Raw genomic sequence first — 9,028 nt, forward strand, 5'->3', positions numbered from 1 at the left:
TGCACGGTAGTGTCCTCCCACTGAAATTGCCATGCTCCAGCTGTCAGAGGTCACTTTTATAACATAACTATGTCTGCTTTGTATTGGCTCTGTGATGCAGAGTAAGTTACTTAATTGCTCTGTTCCCCCATATATTAATCTCAGATCATATTTGTGGTGTACATGGCTATGAACACTAGATATGTCACCACTGTGGGATAGCCCAGTGGATAGCATGTGGCAGAATGCTCAATAAATGTTACCTGCTTCCATTTGGCTCACCTGACATCTAACTCTCAAAGTCATTCAATACTGCATTTTCTCCTACATTGTAGAAATGGAGCATTTCATAAAAGGCACAGGAGGCAATCGTTAATTATTTCAACTTTAGGCAATAACACCTTTGTAGCAAAAACATTTCTTAGGTGGGAGACCACATAAATAACTGAAATATTTAGGCAGGCAAAATTATAGTCCGACACTTTGCTTGCCCTTGCCCAGAGCATTTGGAACGAGATAGTTGAGACTATAAGAGCTCCTCCAGGATGTGGTTTGTAGCAAGTCAAAGGTGAATGGCCCAGGTCTAGTGCAACTACAGATGACCCTGGAAAGCGGAGGGCACCTCACAACTTTCTAGTTGTTCCTGTTGTGAATGCTGGGGCCCTGTTCCTCACTAGAGCCTGCGACCACACTTCTCCAGCTCCCACTGAGAAACGAACATGGAAAACAACCTTGTGTTGGCTGCATGTGTATCCAGCCTTGTCGTGATGGATCACAATATGGGCAAGATGGAGAGCTTTTCCTCCAAGAATTTCACACTCTTCTCAGATTTTCCAAAGTCAATAAAATCCAGAGTCCAGATGCTGAGAATTAAAATTAGTTTAATCAAGGAAGGCACGAAGGGAGACCCTGGACGACACATTGAAGCCATGACAATTTGTCTTGAATGCTCCATAACCAGCAATCCGACCCCTCTAGGGCAACTTCCTCCAGCACACACCTCAGTGCTGTGGAGAGTCTGCGCTGCTGACCCGTAACAGAGAACCAAACAGGCTAACGGAAGGCTACAATCCAACCCTCTTCACAAAGAAAGAGAGAGTTGTGGCAACTTGATGTTCCCAGATTGGAATTTGAACTTTGAATCTGCTTAACAATCTCCTTGTAACAGAAACTTCATTTTAAACCCATCTGGTATACAAACTCAATGGTTCCTCCAATACCTACAGGATGAAGTTAAACTCAGAGCAAGTAAAAAATGTTCCATAGTGATTGTGCAAGTTACACCCACATTAAAGCTGTGTTCTGGTTAGCCACATGTTGCATGCAGTTCCAAACCTTCATACCTGTGCAAATGCTGTTCCCGTTTGCCTGCCTACCAACATCCTAACTACTCTGCTTCCTCGGACATGATCTCCTGATGAATTACTTTCTCCATCACCCCTTCCACTTAGTGCTATTTGTTCCATCTCTGTGGATACATGTGCACAGACACAAATCACTTCCCTGTCTGCAGAGGACATCTATGCTGCTTTGGATTCCTGGAAGAGCGGCCCTTTTTGTCATCTGGGAAACATGTGTGCTACTCATTTATTTTCAAAGACAGAAGCTGTTTTCCCAGACCCCTCCTCACTAGCCACAGTTCTTGCTCTGGAACTGGCCCTTGGTCCTAGCTTGGCCAGTCAATCCTTGGATCTTAGATTCAGAAAGGCTGGGTTTCCACTCCTCAGCAGATACAATAGTGAGTTTGAAGTCCACTCACTGTAACATACATCAGCAAATTAATGTTGACATGCAGAGAGGAGAGGAGAACATTGTTTTTTGAGGAGGAATAGTAGAGTTTCCAATTTCACTCACCTTTAAGACTACTTTTCCCATGAGGCTTTCACATTGCCCAAGAGCTAGCCCTTCCGTGTCTAATTAGTCCAATGGCGATTCACTCAGTAAGAGGTCTGGCTAACGACAATTTCATCCTCTTAATCATGTGTGCACTTGGTTACTGGAATCATTTGTTATCTGATTTTGTATTTTGTATTAAAATACAAAAGCACTACAGTGCCCCCACTTAAAGAGCCAACCACAGAAAGCTTCAGAGAATTCTATTCCACTCAATGCACAGAACCTCATACCTAAGCACATACCATGTCCAAGGTTTAGCAGCCAATGCTAAGCAGGTGAGCACATTCTTAAAGGGTCAAATCACCAAGAAGGGATTTCAGGGATAGCTCAGATTCCAAAAAAAATGACATCCCCTAAACCAGTGCTGTTGTAACAGCCAAACTGGTCATACAGGGGCAGTAGTTTGGCACAGAAGTTAAAATGACTGCATCTCATATTGGAGTTCCAGTGTTCAATTCCCTTTGTTCCTGGCTGCAGTTTCCCGCTAATGTACATGCTGGGAGGCAGCAGATGATGCTCAAATGACTGAGTCCCTGCCATTCACTGGAGACAGGTTATGTTCCTTTCTCCTGGCTTTGGCCTGGCCCAACCTTGGTCATTGTGGACCTTTGGGCAATAACTCAGCAAATGAGAATTCTCTTCTACCGTATCACCCAAGTTTTTTTTTTTTTTAAAGCAACTGGTAATGGTTTAACTGGTACGACTTAAATCTTAGAGGCATTGCCTTACTGTGTGTGCTGGACCCGTTTCTCTGCTTTTATTCTTCTGGATTATTGGAGAGAGCAGACTAGCAATCATATTTTCCTCACTTCATTGTGTAACACAGTCAACCAAGTTTTTTAAAATATGCAGGTACAGGCACTGCTGAGTCTGAATCCCTGGGGAGAAGCGCCAGGAACTGCACAGTTCAAGTCTCCAGTGTTGGCTCTTTCGATCAAGAGGATCTGAACACCATCAGTCCAAAGAGCTGATCCACATTCTGCCGTACTGAGTTTCCACCTTTACAGAATCTTTTCAGAGCTCCTGGTCTGCTAAGAGTTTCCTGTTCTTTCTCTCTGTAAGTCAGCCTTTCCAATAAAAATAAATAAAAATTTTTTAATGGGGGCCGCATAATGGCTCAGTGGCTAAATCCTCGCCTTGCAAGCACCGGGATCCCATATGGTTGCCAGTTCGTGTCCCAGCTGCTTCACATCCCATCCAGCTCCCTGCTTGTGGCCTGGGAAAGCAGTAGAGGATGGCTCTTGGGACCCTGTAACCTCCATGGAAGACCCAGAGGAAACTCCTGGTTCCTGGCTCCTGGCTTTGCATTAGCTCACTTGCGGAGGGAAACAGCAGATGGAAGATCTTTCTGTCTCTCCTTCACTCTGTATATCTGACTTTCCAATAAGAATAAATAAATAATTTTAAAGGAGAGGGTTTCTGTGTGTCTGTGCAAATGCATGCAGATACTGGTTGGTTCATTCATTTCATTTCTATCACACTTGAGCTCACTCTAGCATCTTGAAATGGCTTCTATTGGATGAACCCTGACAGTGCCATTTTGTAGTATTTATTATTATTTCTGCCTCACAAATAATCAGTGACCTGAATGTCAAGAATCTAAAGAAATCACTTATAGACCTAGAGGTAATACGCATGCAAGTTTAAGGTTTAACAAATACCAAACACCCTGAGTCTTTTTCTACTTATTTTATTTGGTTCTCCTAAAAAACTTATTTTCTCTTGGGTTTACTGAGTAACTCAGAGACATGTTTATATTTCTTAATGTGTATTCACTCTGTGCCAAAAAACCATCTGTCTAGCATAAGCAGGATCGCTCTGTAAACATGTCTGAAAAACAAGCACTGAGTATTTTCAATTCTTCGATGTTAATTCCACTGTACACTGCCTGACTGCTGCTCGGGGGAGCCATCCCAGCCGCATTCACCTGGGACGACCACACAGAGCTGCAGGGGCTCCCTGAAAGGAACACAGCACACCCGAGTGAGACAACAGTCAGACAAGGAAATGCACCTAAGTCGGTGAAGCTTCATCTTTGGGCCACCACAAAAGTCTCTAAGATTTCTTCTGCGAATGATTGGCACTTCCGTTGTGGTTGTTAGAAAAGGTCTTATGGAGCCAGCAGTATGCCATATTGAGTAAAGCCTTCACCTGTGGCACCAGCATCCCATACAGGCACTGGTTTGTGTCCTGTCTGCTGCACTTTCAGTCCAGCTCCCTGCTAATGGTCTAATGCAATAGAAGATGGCCCAAGACCTTAGGAAGCACCTGGTGCCTGGCTTCAGCCTGTCCCAACCCTGGATATTACGGCTATTTGAGGAATAAAGCAGCAGATGAAAGACCCCTTTCATTTTGCCTCTCCCTCTCTCGCTCTCTGTAACTGTCATTTTTCAAACAAATAAACAAATATTTAAAAAGTTGTTACTTAGAATTATAAATGTTTCCCAAATCCAAATGCATAAAAAAATATAACACAAATGGAAGGGTGTCCATCTGTAATTTCTGTAACTCTAACTCATCTCCCACCCAAGAAGCCTGGCAGGAAGTTTATAATGGTAAGATCAAGGTACAGAATTCACAGTTCCAAACAGGGAAAGGCCTTTGATTCAGTTGATTTTCGACGGTCCAAGGGAACAATTCTGAAATATTCCTCACATTCTTTCCTTAAAAAGAAAAACTTCCATTAAGAAATTTATTTCATTTTATTTGAAAGATCTATCATCTGGAAGTTCATTTCCCAAATGTCTACAAACGTCAGAGCGAGGCCATGCCAAAAGCAGGAGCCAGGAACTCAATCCGGTCTCCTAATGGGTGTTAGAGATCCAAATACTTGAGCCATCTACCTGCTGTGTTCTGGGGATGCATTAGCAGGAAGCCACAGTCAGAAGTGGAGATAGGACTTGGACCCAGAGACCCTGATATAGAATGGAGTCTTCCAAGCAGTGTCTTAACTCTTATGCAAAGACCTACCTCTATAGTCATTTCTAGAGAGCGGAATTCTCTGCTGGGCAGATATGCCTTCACTACCACTTCCTTCACCAAAATGGTAGGGTTCGCACAATGAAAGAGGCACTCAATTATGCTGTTACAGTGATCATTTGGTAAGCAACTCCTTAGTCATGGTGATGACACCAGTTGAGATGGAAACCATGTATCTGAAACCTTCTTATGTGCCCATGAAGTTCAACAATAAGGTTGTTTGTTAGACCTCCCACCAAATTGTGCTTGGGGTTCTCAGGAATCTTCTTTAGTAAACTAAAAAGTTAAGAAAAATAGTAAGAATACGTAAATTTCATGAATTAAGATGATTAGTTTTGTCTAACTCCTCCTAACTGAACAAACAGGATGGAAGTTTATGAGCACTTGGAAAAACCCTACTTCCCCAAATTTTCTCCTGACTAGCAACAGAAGTTTTAATGACTGATTCCTCTAGATGGATGCTGTTCATTATCTCAAGACTGCGTGGATCAGATCATCTGGACAACATTATATAACTTCAACAGAATGTCAGTGCTCTCTGATCAGCCTTCTTTTTTTAATGCTATTTTGATTCTGCTGGATTTACCCCGGCTGTTCTAAGCCTGTCTACATCCATCAGTTGAGTTCCACACTCTGCGATTCTTGTCAATTCCAGTGGACAATGGCGACAGAATATTGGCCTCCTACTCAAAATCCATCATGCCACACTTCTTCCCTAATGGAGTTTGAGTTTGGCACAAGCCCGTTTCCTTTCCCCATAACCATGGAAGAACTTTCCATTCCGGTGCTCTGGTCTACGAGACTATTTTTATGACAGTACCATACCGTTTCTGTTACCATAGCTTTGTGGAAGAGTCTGAAATCAGCAAATTGAGTGTTTTGTGCTTCTTTCTCGGGATTTCTTTGGCTCTTTGGCTCTCTCTGTGTGTGTACAGGTGTGATATCCTGTAAACTTTAGGTTTCTTTGTTCACATGATTTTGGCAGGGATTACACTGAATCTGTAGGTAGCTTTGGGAAATGTTGACATTTTAACAGTGCTTATTTTTCTAATCCACAAACATGAGATGCCTTTGTGCTTTTGTGTATCTTTAGTGTCCGTTCATCAACGGTTTGTACTTCTGAGCATGCAAGTTTATTCTTGCTTGAGTTTATCTCTAAACAATTTACTCTTTTTGAAGCTATAATGTATAAGGTCACTTTCTTAATTTCATTTTCAGACAGCTTTGATTTACATACGCTAGCTTTGTGACTTAGAACTTTATCTCGGGCTTTGTGGAGTCTTTAGCATCATCTACTTAAGAGATCATGTCATCACACAATGACGGATCATTTTATGTTTTATTTTCTTTTTTTTTTCTTTTTTTTTCTTTTTAAAGATTTATTTTTATTATTTTTTCATTGGAAAGGTGGATATACAGAGAGGAGAGACAGAGAGGAAGATCTTCCGTCCGATGATTCACTCCCCAGGTGAGCGCAACGGCCGATGCTATGCCAATCCGAAGCCAGGAGCCTCTTCCGGGTCTCCCACACGGGTGCAGGGTCCCAAAGCTTTGGGCCGTCCTCGACTGCTTTCCCAGGCCACAGGCAGGGAGCTGGAAGGGAAGCAGGGCTGCCGGGATTAGAACCGGCGCCCATATGGGATCCCGGGCGTGCAAGGCGAGGACCTTAACCACTGCGCCACCGCTCCGGGCCCTATGTTTTATTTTCTGATTTACATGCTTTTAATTTCTTTGAGTGGCATCGTGCAAGCAGGTTTTCATGCCTTTTCTCTCATAGGAAAAGCTTTCAGGTTTTCCCCATTCAATATGATATTAACTGTGGGATTTTTTAAATATATATATCATTTGTGGTGTCGAGGTTAAAAAATGCTTTTAAAAGTTTTGTTTTTTAAGGAAAGAAAGCTGGTCAGAAACTTGAATCTACATAAAGGAAGGAAATGGCATCAGAGAAAAATAGGAATGTTAAAAGATCTTAATTTTTCTTGCTTTTAATTGATTCAATAGATACTGTTTTATTCAAAATAACAATGCTGGTCCTGGTGTGATAAACTAGTAGTTCAAGTCCTCGCCTTGAACACACCGGGATCCCATATGGACGCCGGTTCTAATCCCGGCTGCCCCGCTTCCCATCCAGCTCCCTGCCTGTGGCCTGGGAAAGCAGTCAAGGACGATCCAAAGCCTTAGGACCCTGCACCTATTTGGGAGATCCAAAAGAGGCTCCTGGCTCCTTGCTTCAGATCAACTCAGGTCTGGCTGTTGTGGCCGCCTGGGGAGTGGACCGGCAGATGTAAGATCTTCCTCTCTGTCTATCCTCCTCTGTGTATCTGCCTTTCCAATAAAGATAAATAAATCTTCAAAATAATAATAACAATACCAACAATGTATTATTGTTTATACATATATCATGTATATGTGACTATTTACATAAGTTAAATGAGGACCAGCAATATAGCAATAATGCAAGAGATGACAGTATCACATGGCTGCTGGGTTTTTTTTTTTAGAATGGACTTGGATTAATTCCATTGTATATTACAAACTCTAGGACAACCACTAAAAAAATAAACAAGCTTAACTGATAGGCTAAAAAAATGAATTATACAAAGTATTAAAACTTCAACAAGCAGAAGATGAATAGAAAGCAAAATTAGGAACAAAAAAAAAAGGGCAAGAAATACAAAAGAGTCAAAAATATGTTGAATATTAATCCAACTATACCAGTAATCCCTTTGGATATCGATGGTCTAAATGCACCAACTAAAAGAGACAAATCGCCGAGTGGCTAAGAAAGAAGACCCCCCCATGCACAGTCTGCCAAAAGCTCACTTCAAACGTAAAAACACACACTGCTCCAAAGTGACGAGCAATCCCTGGGAGTCCTCCAAATGAGTTGAACACTTACACCCCACAAAAGCCCGCTTATAAATATTTATAATAGCTTTATTCCTAAGTGAGAAATTGGATATAACCAAGTTGTCTCAGCACATCACAGATGGATAAACTCAGACACTCTCAGACAACAGAATATTATTTGGCACTAAAAAATGAACGATCAAGCCTTGCAAAGGCATGGAGGAACTCTGCATATTACTGTGTGGAAATGAGTCAATCTGACTTTTCCAACAATAAGACAGTCTGGGAACGGCAAAACTATGAACACAGGGGAAGATCATCAGTTGCCAGGTGTTGTGGGGGAAAAGGAATGACAAGGCTGAGCAGAGAGAATTGCTGGAGCCATAAAAGCACTCCATATGAAACTACAATCACACATACATTTGTCCAGACTCATAGCCTCGTAGCAACACCAACTGTGTGGAAACTATGGACTTCAGGTGATCTTGTTGTGTTGATGAGGGTTCATCGTCTGTAACAAAGCTATTGCTCTGGTAGGAGATGTTGATCATGCAGAAGGACCTGTATGTGTAGGCAAGGAATTCAATGAGGAAACTCGGCATCTTCCTTTCAATTTATTGTGACCTTAGAGTTAATCTTTAGGGGCCAGTGTTGTGGTGCAGCTGGGTTAAGCAACCATTTCAGATCACTGGTTCAAGTTCAGCTACTCTTTCCAATCCAGCTCCTTGAAAACACCTGGACATTAGTAGAAGATGACCCAAGCGCTTAGACCCCTGCCACTCAATTAGGAAACTCAGATGGAGTTCCTGTTTTCTGGCTTCAGCCTGAACAAACCCCAGCCCACTGATGCCATCTGGAGAGTGAACCAGCAAATGGAACACCATTCTGTCTCTGCAACTGACTCCACCTCTCCACCCCAGCCGTGACCTTCTCTATCATTCTGCCTCCCAAACAGAGAAATAAGCAAAGAAATCTGTTAAAATAATTACAAATTGAAACTTTTTTAAATCAAAAAAACAGAACAAAGGAACAGGAATTCAAAAAAGCATTTTATAAAGTAGATAGAGCTATCATTTCAAACAGAGCAGGAACTACTGGGGTGATTTCATTTGATAGATGGGATGTCTTAGTCTACGCAGATTGCTTCTGTAAAATAGCGGAGACAAGGTGGCTTATAGATGACGAATATTTATTTCTCACATGTCTAGAAACAGAGACATTCAAAAGTCAAAATGCAAGCAAATTTTGTATCCGGTGAGAGCCCATGTCTTCTTAAGCATTTATCTATTCCTTTTGCCTGGCAAAAGAGCCAAGGAATCTT

The 9,028-nt window shown here is 42.0% G+C and overlaps 1 protein-coding gene across 1 annotated transcript in view; it reads right to left on the reverse strand.

Moving 5' to 3' along the window:
- The window catches only part of COL6A5 (collagen type VI alpha 5 chain), a 97,435-nt gene extending 89,007 nt beyond the window's left edge, over positions 1–8,428 (reverse strand). The window contains exon 1 of the mRNA XM_040963046.1: positions 8,128–8,428. The gene's annotated coding sequence lies outside the window, so the exon portion shown is untranslated. The remainder of the gene's footprint in view (positions 1–8,127) is intronic.
- Between the last annotated feature and the right edge of the window lie 600 nt (positions 8,429–9,028).

The sequence above is a fragment of the Ochotona curzoniae genome, unplaced genomic scaffold (assembly GCF_017591425.1).
Source record: "Ochotona curzoniae isolate NIBS_2020 unplaced genomic scaffold, NIBS_Ocur_1.0 contig_1302, whole genome shotgun sequence".
NCBI lineage: Eukaryota > Metazoa > Chordata > Mammalia > Lagomorpha > Ochotonidae > Ochotona > Ochotona curzoniae.